Source organism: Fukomys damarensis, unplaced genomic scaffold (assembly GCF_012274545.1).
Source record: "Fukomys damarensis isolate Sample0158 unplaced genomic scaffold, DMR_v1.0_HiC HiC_scaffold_17, whole genome shotgun sequence".
Lineage (NCBI taxonomy): Eukaryota > Metazoa > Chordata > Mammalia > Rodentia > Bathyergidae > Fukomys > Fukomys damarensis.
The window spans coordinates 72623467-72636397 of NW_022900929.1; the positions used below are offsets into that span (position 1 = coordinate 72623467).

At 43.1% G+C, this 12931-nt stretch overlaps 1 non-coding gene across 1 annotated transcript; it reads right to left on the reverse strand.

Annotated features, from left to right (window-relative positions):
* Positions 1-4387: 4387 nt before the first annotated feature.
* On the reverse strand, positions 4388-4516 carry LOC117286637. Its single transcript, XR_004517798.1, has one exon. It is a non-coding gene; the product is annotated as a small nucleolar RNA SNORA40 (small nucleolar RNA).
* Between the last annotated feature and the right edge of the window lie 8415 nt (positions 4517-12931).

A 12931-nucleotide genomic window follows, 5' to 3' on the forward strand; every position in this document is an offset into this window, starting at 1 on the left:
TGGTAATTAGAACTGCTAGTTAGTTGTTCTGAATGTGCTCATACAAAGTAATTATAATCAATCTTCTACCAAACTATTCAACATCTTTGATTTTGTGCTAAGTAGGATATTTTGGTTGCAGGAAACAGAAACTCTGACTCAGAATGGCTTTAAAATAAGGCACTGTATTAACTCACATACGAAGAAGACTAAAGATATGGCTGCCTTGACGATATCATCACCCAGATTTTTTTCTGACCCTCTTCCCTTAGCCTTCTGGGAAGACTAGTTCCCCTTGTATTCCTAGTATGACTCCCCTTTGGAATTCTGGTGACATGACATTTTGTTTGCAGGTGGGAGAACAAGTAGAAGTGCTGTAGGCCCCCTCAGTTCCGTTCACATGCCAAACCCTGGACCAGTAATTCACCAGTGCAAATGCCATGTGCAGTTTGGTTATCAACCACAACTGACAAAATTGGGGTGGGGGGAGGATTGCTAACATTTACCGAGGCCAAACAGGGTCCATTCTTTGGAAGTAAGAGACAGAACCTTCTTCTCCTAGATCTCCTGGGTTGCCTGGGGGAGTATTAGATGCTTCAACAAAGTTGGGGTCCTGTTAAGAAAGAGGGAAAGGGGAATAGGTACTTATTGGCAACTGAAAGTGACAATTACAAACCCAGATATACAATAACGAGCAAGGGCTGCCAGAGGCAGTGACAGTAATGAGGCTGTGAGGACAACAGTCATGATGCCTGCGGTGTGGATCTCAGCTCTGTTTGCCAATGTGGAATGTCATGAAGAGGACACTCAATACTCCCATGCTGTGTCTGGGATCTTAATCGATCCCTAAAAGCTTCTGTGCTGAAGGCCCCAATGCAGTGATCAGAGGTAAGACCTTTGGGAGGTGTCTGGATCTTGAGGCTCTTGTCTCTTCAATGGATTAATACTTTCATGGATTAATAAGCTAAGGGCCTTGAGAGGTGATGGAAGCCTTAGGAGATGGGGTGTAGTTGGAAGTAGAGATCCTGAGAAGTTGTCCTTGAAGAGTATACTTGTCCCTAGTCCCTTCTTTGCCCTCCTTCTGGTCATCATGAAGTGAATAGCTTTGCTTTACCACCAGCTCCCCACCATGATGTTCTGCCTCACCACAGGCCCAAAACAATGGAGCCACCACAGACCACAGCCTCTGAATCTGTGAACCAAAATAATCTTTTTTTTCCTTAAGGCAATTTTCTAAGGTATTTTGTCACAACAATGAAATGCTGACTAATACATCTTGGTTAAAAATGACAGAAACAGGACGTTTAGGCTGGATGCAGGAGTTTCTGGGGGAACTGAGGAGGCCAGGGAGGTGGGGTTATATGACAAAACACATACTGTTGTTGTGTACATAGGGAGCAGTCTGTCCGTGAGGCAAAGAGAAGGAAAAACACTGTGAATTGTGAATAGTCTCATAGTAGCTGATCACTGCTGACTGGGCAACAGAAAAAGGCTTAGACAGACAGACAGACAGACAGACAGACAGACACACACACACACACACACACACAAAAGTTCCTTGCCATGTCTTCTTCCCTTAAACTTCCTACAATTTGTTCTTTTGGGAATACCTGCTCTATGCTTTTAGAGCATTATTTAATGTCTTTGTCTTCATTTTGCTCTTATGTACAATAAGGAATTTTAATAATAGTATCTACCCTCACGGTGTTGTTGTGAGTGTTAAGTTTATGTATGTGAAGCCCTTAGAAAAGAGACTGGAGCTTCGTAAGCACAGTGATGATGATGGTAATGAAGATTTTAAAAAGTAGTAACAAAGGAACTGTATGTGTATAAAAATAAAGGAGCAAGAGAAAACAAATGGACAAAATAGAATACTATTGCTGTTGGGGTATGGAAATTTTGAACAAAACTAAATCTGTGAGTTGCTTGAGTGCAGTGATTCCTTTCCCTCCTGTTTTCTCCCTTTCGGCTCGAGAACATCTTGGATGCTATCCTTTCCCTGTGTTCCCACTGGAGGCAGATAATTTGTCTTGTGAGTTTCACAGGGCCCCAGGGAAGAGGAATTGTGCTCCATTGTGCTCCAGGAGCTGGACTTAATGAGTTACATCCAATGATCCGTATCCATATCTGGGCCTGAATTAGAGGATGCAATCCCAGACTTTCCAGGGATGGTGTGCACAATGACATATCGGGAGAGCTTGAGAGGGGCTAGGTGTGTTTTGCCTGGGGGAGGAACGTGAACCTTGGGGGCCTGAGTGTGGACCATGGCAGAGTCCAAGATGGTCCCAGGTGACGCTCACCTGCTTGTATTCTCATCCTCCCAGAGCCCCTTGCCTCGAATGCAGTTGGTACCTGTGACTCGCTGTCATCCAGTAGGGTGTGGTACGGTCACTAAACACTGCTCCTGGGATTTCATTAGAGAAGGCTGTAATTTGCATCTTGCCCACAGGCTCTATTGATTCACTTCTTGGTGGCTTTGATGAAGTGAGCTGCCGCATGGAGAGGCTTATGTGGCAAGGAGCTGGGTGGCCTCTGAGTGACCTCCAGCAGGGAGCAGAAGCCCTCAGTCTGACAACCCACAGGGAACGGATTGCTGTCAATAGCCGTGTGGGCTTGAAAGCAAATCCTTCTCCGGCTGATCCTGTGACGAGCCCGGGCTTTGGCTACACTTTAATTGCGGGTTTGTGGAAGACCCTGAAGCAGAAGATCCAGGCAGCTAGAAAAAGATATTGATGGGGCCCCGTTCATCCGGCCACTACATTAAATTCTGGCTGGATCACAGCTTTCAATGCCGAACACAAGATAATTAATGTTCTAGTGGAAATTGCTGAGGGAGAGCCAGGTGTGGTGATGTATGCCTGTAATCCTAGCTACTCAGACTGAGAGAGGAGGACAGAGAATTTGAGGCTGGCCAGGGCTACACAGTGAGGCCCTGGCTCAACATAAAATGAAAAGGCTCCAGGGATGTAGCTCAGTAGTGAGTACTTGCCTAGCATGCCTGAGGTTTTGGGCTCCATCCCTGGTGTCACAAAATAACAACAAAAACAGGATTACCTGAGCTGGGTGTGGTGGTGCGTGCCTATAATCCCAGCACTCAGGAGAGGCTGAGGCAGGAGGATTGCTGTGAGTTCAAGACCAGCCTGGGTTACATAGTGAGTTCCAGGTCAGTCTCAACTACGTAGCGAGACCCTGTCTCAAAAATAGGCTGAGGGCTGAGGCAGGAGGATTGCTGTGAGTTCAAGACCAGCCTGGGTTACATAGTGAGTTCCAGGTCAGTCTCAACTACGTAGCGAGACCCTGTCTCAAAAAAACCAACCAACCAACCAAGCAAAAAACCAAAAGCAAAACAAAATAACAGGATTACCTGAACATCGAACTTTCTAGATGACAATGTTGGGGTACAGAGGAGAATGATACCCCAATGCATGGTGCTTTGGCATTGCTGAATGCTCTGAGCTGAAGGACAACCAAGGTCTCTCTGCCCTCCTGTCTCTTGTCCCTCTTTGTCTCTCGTAGCTCAGGGAGAGGCTTTTTCTGAACTTCTCTGACCTTCCCTGAGATCAGATCCTCCAGAAAGAATCGCGTCATCCAGCGTTTGGTTGACTCCTGTTATAAGAAAGAAGACTGAGGGTAGCATCACACCGAGGCGGACTTAGTACAGGCTGTCACCTGTTCTCTGGTCCCATTCCTTCTGCCTGCAGAATCACTCACTGCTCCCTGCGCTGCCTCACACCCTCTCTCCTCTGGCCTATGCAGAGCACATATTAGAGGTGATGGAAATACACAGTGGCTGTTTACATTTAAACAAGCTTAGTGCAGTAAAAGACACACTGCTTTAGTCCCCTCCAAATACTTCCCCTACTTCAAACACACTCATCCCATCATCCTTGCCACTTTCGGAAGCAGTTCTAGAGGTTCTCTTTTATGAATGTCTTCATGAGTTCTGATAAAAAATACAGGGACTGCGGCCGCCGAGTGCTGTCCGAGGGAAAGGCGGTCTCATCACAACATTACTGTGCATCGCTGTCCACGCTTCCTCTAGTCCGGACCCTCCCCAGTCAAAGTGAACGTGAAAGGTCAACGTTTTGATTGGATTCCGGACATCAAAGCACAACCGACAGCACAACGAAAGACGCTCATGAACAGGACTTCCAGACCTGCTCCAGAAACAGCAAGAATGAGTGTTCAGAGTAGTGGGTATTTTGAGTGGATTAATGGCAGTGTATCTTTTACTATAATAATTTTAACACCTCCCATCACTTTCACCTGTAGGTAATCATAATGTTTTGTTTTTGCTCTGCTTGCAGAGGTGGAGTCTCAATAGATAGTCAGGGTTCATTCCTCCCGCCTTAGCCTCCGAGGTCCCAGGGTCCCAGGCTGTCGTCGCTGTGTCGCCGTGCCTGGCGATAATATTCCTTCTTGTATTATAAAAACTCATACCGAACAATGAGTTCTAGGTTGCAAAGAGGATTTATTTTTTGCACTTGTCTATTAAGGCTTAGCCTACAAGTTAGAGAAAAACAGATATACAAGCTCCACCTCTATAATAATTTTTAAGATTTAAACACAAATTGTAGGGTTTTTTTGTCTTGTTTTTTTTCTTAATCACACCTGGTACAGGCTTCTCAGTCTCAGGTTGTTGGAAACTGGCATTTTTTTTTCTTGTGATGCTTCACAAACATGATACAATTACGATTCTTTTCTCCTGCTGCTATCTTTACTGTCAGTTTCTTCAATAGACTCAAAGTATATTGAAAGGATAGTTCCTACACCAAGAGTGAAAAGGTAAATTCAACAACACAAAACTAGAAAGACTTTTGTATGAAATTAACATGGAAAGTATGAAAAAAACTGGAAAATGAATTCCAGTATATACATTGATTGACAGAAAGCTGTTTTCTATAGTATATAGAGTTGAACAGATCAGGACAACAATGCAACCTAAAATGGGCACATTTCAGAGAACACATAATGCCAGATGTCCAGTCTTACAATAAGAAACCAAATTAAAAGTACCTTGAGAGACACCATTTTTAAATCTATCAGCTGGCAAAGATAAAAATGTTGGCATTCACTGGGGTAAGTAATGAGGAAGACAGACACACATGCATGTGAATATTGCCTCTGTGGAAGGCAATTTAACAAAATATCTATCAAAATATCAAGTATGGCATAGCAATCCCACCTCTAGAAATTTAACATGTTGAAAAATATTTACGGAAGCACGGTTTTTAATAGGGCAATACTGAAAACGTGTATAGATATAGAGACCTGTTTAAACATCTAGCTTAAATGAACAAATAAATAATGGTTCTAATTGTACTGACACAAAACTAGTGCCAACATTTTAAAAAAATGCAAAGGGGGGAAATTTTTGTGATACATTCTATATGCACCAGAAGCTTACACACGACAGACTCGTTGGTATGTGCAAAGAATATTTCTGGAAAAATAGACAAGTAACAAGTAACAGTGCTTACTTGCAGAGTGGAGAACTGAATGGCTGGGGTGGCCGAGTGTGAGATGGATACTTCCTTCTTATTCTATAGCTTTTTAAATAATATTTGGGACAAATATGAATGCATCCTTTGTTCGTAATTTCTTAACAACAACAACAACAAAAAAGTAGAAAGAGGCCGTGTTTGGCACCCAAGGTCTCTGTCCAGGGCTTAAAAGAAGGGTGTACCTTCAGGCAGAGAGAAAGAACAAGCAAATGCCAATAGTGAGCACCAGTGAATGCCCCCTGTGTTGGCATAAAAGAGAATATCCAGCACATTTTTCAGACTCATTTTAAAATACTGGGTTACAAAGTTCTCTGGGCTCAGCCCTTAACGATTGTTGGTTAGGAGCCTGTCAGGCATTATTTTTCAGAAGCCAACTTGCAATCCTCTATAACCCAGAAGGTTGTTTTTCTTGGGAAAAGTTTTAAGGTTTAGGGCCTGGCCAGCCAACAGAGTTAACAGCCAAGCACAGAGCAGCAGTTGCCCTGGGGCTGTTCTCTTGTTGTCCTCTTGGCTCCGGCGGGGCTGTGCTGCTGCTCTTCTTCTCTGCATCCGGCCTGTGACCCCAGCTCTGCAGCTGTGGGTGCCGCAGTCCTCCCCTGCCTGCTCCCAGTGGAGCAGCCGGCTGGCTCCTGACAGCTGTGACTCATTGCAAATGCTTTGCATTCCGGGATGCTCTGCAGGGCTGCGGGGCTCCCCAGTGGCTGGGAGCACGAGGCAAGTGGAAAGGGAGGAGAAAAAGAGGCCCCACGGCTGCCAAAACACTGCAAGGGTGAGGAAGACATTGTTAGGAAAGCTGAAGAGAGTGTGGCGGAAGGACCCCAGCCTGTCAGCCACTCCTGCGCTCTCCCTCGCTGGGCCTGCTGGTTACTTGGGCACAGCCCCTGGAGTCTGAGGCCTGGTCCAGGAGCACCACACCCATCTGTAAACCATTTCTTTCTGTCCCTGAAGGATGGAATGGAAGCCGCTCCAGAAAGTAGTCATCTTGTCTATATTTAAATAGATTTTGCTTTTGTTAAAAGTCCCATCTTTCCTTTTTTTAAAGTGCTGGGGATCCAGTGCAGGGCCCTGTGCATGCTAAGCAGGCGCTGTATCATCATCTATACCCCCAGTCCCCTCAGAAACTTTTTATAGGCTTCTGTTCTTTTATTTTTCACTTTAACTCTTCTCTTGATTGCCACAATATCGTCATTAGTTTTTTTGTTTTTGTTCTTGGAGAAGTTATGGGTGCTGTGTTTTCTGATTCGACGTTTGGGAATAAGTCCACTTTGCCTATACTCCAGAACTTTTTTGGCTAAGAAATCTTTGGGTCGCACTCTGTGTTATGGTTTGGGTCTTGATGTCCCCCAAAGCCTTACTGGTCATAGGTGGGTGAATCTAGAGTGTGGGATGCTGGCATTAAGGGTGCGTGATCACTAAACCACTACACTTGAGTGTTTGGTTTGGCACCGCCCTAATCCCGGTAGTGTGAATCAGATAAAGTGGGCAGAAAGACACTGTTAAGGTGCCTCCTTGCTTTTGCTGTTTTCTGCTGCCATGAACTATTGGCCCTGTCTTCATTGCCTCAGAGCCAGCCAATTATGGACTAAAACCTCAATGAACTGTAAGCTAAATAAACTTTTTTCCCTTCAACTTTGGATGTTGGGTATTTTGTTTCAGCAACGAGACAAAAGTAACTAACACACTCTGTTAGTCTTTGTTCCAATGCCTTCTGCCAGTCAACTCTGAGATCACTCTGTTCCCTGAAGACAATTTGGTATTGTGTGAATGTCTGAAGAATTCTTTCTTCACTTTTGCATTTTGATAGGTAGCCCAAGGTATGCTTCTGTGTTCAATGTTCCATGCTGAAGTTTTCTGAAATAAAGTTTTTGTTAATTCTGTACAGTTGTATTTTTCTTTCTTTCATGGATTATATTAGCCAGTTTTCCATTGCTAAAACAAAATAAATGAGGCTGGGTAACTTTATAAAGGGAAAAAGCTTATGTAGCTCATAGGTTTGGAGGTTGTCACGTGCATTGGCTCAACTCTAGTGAAGAAAAGACTTCTTGTCTTTTCTTCTATTTCTTATGGCATCTCAGTGGGAGGAGAACTTGTGAGAGGGAAAGATCACATGACAAGAGAGGAAGCCAGAGTGAAAAGAAAAGTCAAACTTGTGTGTGTGTGTTTGTGTTTGAACCCAGGAGATTCACACCCAACCCTTCCTATAATTTTTTGTTTTTTTAAATTTTGAAACAGAGTCTTGCTAAGTTACTAAGTTGCCCAGGCTGGGCTCACACTTCCTGAGTGCCTCAGCCTTCCTGAATGCTGGGATTACAGGTATGTGCCTCTATACCCAACCCCAAGACTCACTCTTTTTATGACAACCTTCTCCCCAGAATGAGCTCAGGAGTCCCATGAGAACTACCTTAATCTCTGCTGAAGACAGGGCTGCCCAGGACCTCCCACAGGGCACCACCTCTTAACATGGCTACTCTGGAGACCAAACTTCCAAGGTGTAAAGCCTTGGAGACCAAACTATGGCAGGGATATTCTCTTGGATATTTTTCTTTTCAATTTGTTGGGCTTTCTATTTCAGTGTCACTATATTGCATTGTATCATCTTTACTCCTCACTGCTTATTTTCTTCCTTCTGCAGGGGAGGAAAAATCATTTTTTCCTCTACCTTTATAGTTCTTAGTTGGGACAGACCCTTGTAACAGATGAAAGATTAACAAGAGAAAAACAAACAAGTCTATTACCATGTATATCTCATGTATATGTGAGAGAAACACCCAGAAACATGAGTAATCTCTAGAGGAAGCTTTCAGTGCAAGCTTAAATGCCATCCCACTGAAACAAACAAGGAAGGGTGTGGAGAAGGGCAGTTGCAGGGAGATGCCAGGAAAAGCCTGGTAAGCAAGGGAAAGGTTTGTTGCACAAATTTGAGCTGGTTCCTTCCCTAGTTATGAGTCTCTGGTGATTTGGAGTAATCCTGGGCAAAGAGGAGACTCCCTGACAAATGGAGATTTTTTTTTTATAGATATAAATTTTCCTTAAAAATGGGTAACATTGCTGTTTTTAGACCCACTACTGTGTTTACCATTGTTCAGAATAATCCTTATTCCAAAATGGCATATTTTGAGGTAGCATATTCTTGTCTTCTATAGTCATATTTTGTGGTGACAGTGTGGTGTCACACTTTCTTTAATTTCTTTTTATTAAAATCTGTGTTTACTAAGATTACGTCCCATAGTAAGTCAAGTTTTAGCTATTATTACTCTGTTCCTTCCTGGTTTTAATTTATTTATTAGTTTTGTAAGTATGTTGTTTTGTCTTCATTTTCTTTCAGCTGATTATGCTTTTTAATTTTTTATGGGGTACTTGAGCTCTTGTTTTATTTAATTCACATTTTAAAAACATTGTTCTATACTGTAAAGCATTTATAGGAGATTTTCGTGTTTCTAGTGTTATGTTAAATTAAATTCTTTATCATATTTATGTTCTTTTTTCACCTTTGGATTTCTAAAAAAGCCAAAATGTTTGTAAAAATGGCTTTGTAGGTTTTTTTCTCCTGTCAGATGACTTTCTACCTAAGATTTCGATTCATTTTAATTTGGGCTTGTTGTTCCTCTGGCTTATCTGTGTCTGGTTCGTTCCACTTTGTTTTTCCTCTCAATGCCATACATAGTGTGACAGTGAGGAATTTTGTGTCTCCAGACTTTTCCATGACCAGTGGCCGTGGCAGGGGTGGAGGAGGTGCATATCAGCTGAGGTAATCCGCCATCTTTATCAGACAACCCAGGCTCTGCTTTATTTTGTTACATAACCTGTGTCACCTTTATTTTGCCCAATTAGAGGTTGTAGCCTATCTTGGGGAAAACGGGGGGGGGTACTTTTGAGTTTAGGGACATTTAATGAAGGAGCCTTGGAGATTCCTACCTAGGATGCGCTGCTTTGGCTTGCTGATTATTTTGAGCTAAGCTACTTGAGGAACAGCAGATGCAGGAAGGGCTCTCTGACCTGCCTTTTTCTGCCTAAGAGCAGGTCATAGGATTTGCTCTCCTGCTGCCAGGCAGAGAGAACATCATTACCAGGAATCAATGCTGCCGTGGAGCTGCATAAACAAACGTATTAAAATAACCCTATTTCCCACTACTTTTATCCCTCCTCCATAGCACCCAGCCATTTCCCCACAATTTACAGTCTCTCCCCCAAGTTCCTCTGTCTTGTCATTTCTGTACATATTTATGATGTCTTTGTCTAAAAATGTATAATAGTTTTCCTCTTGTGATGTAAGAATGCAACAAGATTTGTGTGTTTTCCTTAAACTTGTGTGTTAATCTGCCTTAGGTCAGTTTAATTCTTCAGCCAGATGGAGACTCTAAGGAGGCAGAGGAGAATTTTTCCCTCCCCAACAGTTCTGGTAATGAGGAAGAGATTTCACTGCTGTGGCAGAGAGATCCTGTGGCCTCAGACACAAGCCAGAAGAAAGTAAGAATTCTTACCTTGTCAGTTCCCCAGATCGCTGCCTGCAGTGTCTGCTTGAAGTGACTCATAAGAATCTCTTCTTATCTTTCCCCCTTTCTAAATTTAGATTCGCAGAAGAAAACATTTTCGTGAAGTAGTCCTTTGTGTATATCAACCCTGGGATTTTATTTCAAGGACTCCTGTTTTCTATTTAATCCCTTTCCTCCCAGAGATGGCTGTCGCTTTCCTTTGTCTCCTTGGTGTCCTGTGTCGTAAGGAGGAGACTCCTAGGGTGGAACCCAGGCATAGGTTCTTCAGTCCTGGTGCTTGAGTTGGCATCACACACCAGGGTGTGCACAGTGCTCACCAGACTGGTACCTGCTGAGATGTTGTTGGTTGGGTCGCCAACAAAATAAAACCGGATGAGATTTTCCTTTTGTCTTGTTTCATGTCCTGAAAGCTTGACTTTGTGACTAGTGAGAAAATGCTTCCTGGTCTCCCCTAGCAGGGGGCACAGGTGTCAGTGTGTTTCAGGTGGCCAATCCAAACAGTCTGGGAACCCCAGACAACAGGAGACATGCAGCCTTCTCTGTCTGACTGTGCTAGCTCTGGGGAACTTGCCTTAGTAAGAAGTCCCGTCCAGAAGGGGCACTGTTTCAAACCTTTGCTGTCTTATTAGTACTGGTAGGCCTCATCTCAGGATTGCTCACCCAGTAGTAACACATTTGTGGGTCTGTGACTTCAGGAATCTTTCGATTTGTGAGAGACTGAAGACACAAACATTATTCTTACTGATTTGACAATGAAGGTATTACTTTTCTAGGCTGTGCCTGGGAGTAGACATTTTTTGGATCATGTTAGGAGTGGCTCTTATATTCATGGTGAAGATCTATTCTAAGAGTGGAAAGTTACTACTCACTGTTTCCATGAAAGGGCTTATTGATTTGATTTGCTATTTGAATAAATAAATATACCCTTAGAGATTCTATTCACCAAGGGCCAAATGATTGATACTTTATAGAGAGCTTTCATCTGAAATCTATGAGGTGAGAAAATTGAAAAAAGGACACAGGAGTGTAATGACAGTCATAAGATGCCATCAGCAAGATTAAAGAATGGAAATCAGACTGACAACTGAAGTTAAAATCTATATCCAGTACAAATACCTCTCTCCACTTGTACTCCCTATCCTGGACCCCCCGGATTGCTTGGATCTCTGAACTCTGGCTTAAACTCCATTCCTCAAAACCTGGCTCCGTATCCTCAGCAAAATTCCCTTATCCCAAAAGTCCTTATAACTTTCCTAGAAAATATCTTAGCTTCCCAGCTGTCTGCTTTAGCTTCCCTTTCCCTGAAAGAGTTACTGAGGTTACTCTGGCTTCGTTTTCAGGCCTCACGTGTTTTGCATAAATTCTAACTGTCAGGAAATAAATCGGGCACAGGAACACACTGCCAGGCTTGCTTGGCTGAACTTCACAGCCTCTCTTATTTTCTGAGGCTCAGTAAAAAAGCCCTGTCAACTCCAGATTTTTCTATACAGCGCCCCCTAGGAATGTAATCCTTAGTCAATTCAAGTACACAGAGCACCACTAATGACCACACCGTAATATGCAAGGTCCCAAGTCCAATTCCCAATAGAATACACCTTCCCAGCTATAAACCTCATGAGCTTGACCCTTAATGACCACATTCCCTGCCACAAAGAATTCATGCCCCCTGCCGAAGCAGATCTTTTACATTACAAAGCTCTTTTGCTCCCACTTTTAGATTTTAACCAAGTTTAGAGAGGAGTTACAAAGACTGGTGAACATTATCATTTCCACTCACAGAGACCTCAGCTAGCTAAAAAAGGTATATTCTTCCCATTCCTGAGAATATTTGTTATGCTTTTAGATCTAAAAATGTCCCCCAAAAGTCTTATGTATTCAGAAGTGGGGTTTTTGGGAGATGATTGCATCTTGGGGGCAGTATACTCTTCTGTGGATTAATTTATGAATTCATAGTTGATATGCTGGTGTGATGCAGGGTCCACTTGGAGGAGATCAGTCACTGAGGGTGTGCCTTTGAAGAGTGTTTCTCTTGCTTTGACTCTCTGTTTTCTGGTTGCCATAAGTTGAGCAGCTTTCCTTTGCCCTGAACTTCTACCATGCCATTTCTGCTGTGGAGCCTGTCAGCCATGGACTAAACCTTCTGAATCTTGAGCCATTCTTAAGTTTGAGGTGTCAGCTGTTTTTTTCCCCACAGTGATTAGTAAGTGACTAATATAGGTACCAAAGAAGTGAGGTCGTTGCTATGACTATACCTAACCAAAGAGCTCAGAAACCTTTGGGAATGACTTGTGGGAGAAGTTTGAAAAGACTTGGATATGTGGGCTACAGTGTTGTAAGCATAGTTTGATAGGCAATTCTTCTCAGAATTCAGAAGACCAGAATGCTAAGAGGAATGTGGTCAGTAAGGGTCAAGCTCATGAGGTTTATAGTTGGGAACGTGCATTCTATTGGGAATTGGACTTGAGACCATGCGTATTACAGTGTGGTTATTAGTTGTGATATGTCTACTTGAAATGACTAAGGACTACTTAGATTAGTAAGTTCTAGGTTCTCTGTGAGTGAGTGGTGCATAAGCCAGCCAACTGAAGGGGAAAGACTCATTTCAGATGTGCATGTCACCAACCAATAGGCTTGTAGCTTGGACAGAATAAAAAGGGAAAGAAGAAGGAAGTGTTTATTTTTTCTTTTTGGGGAGCTCTAGTCTTTACCACTGCCTTTATACATAGGTCTCCAGTTCCTTCAGGATCCTAGCACAGACTTTTCCACCTTCCAACATGAACTCACAATGGTGATTCTTCAGTGAGCTTCTAGGTCTTTAAACTTTGACCGTCACTGGATCTTCTGACTCTCCAGTGCACAGGTTGCCACTTTGGATTCTTTTTCCTCTGATCCAGCAGGTGGCATTGGAACTCTTCCACTTATGATTCTGTAAACCTTTGTATAATTTTATATATA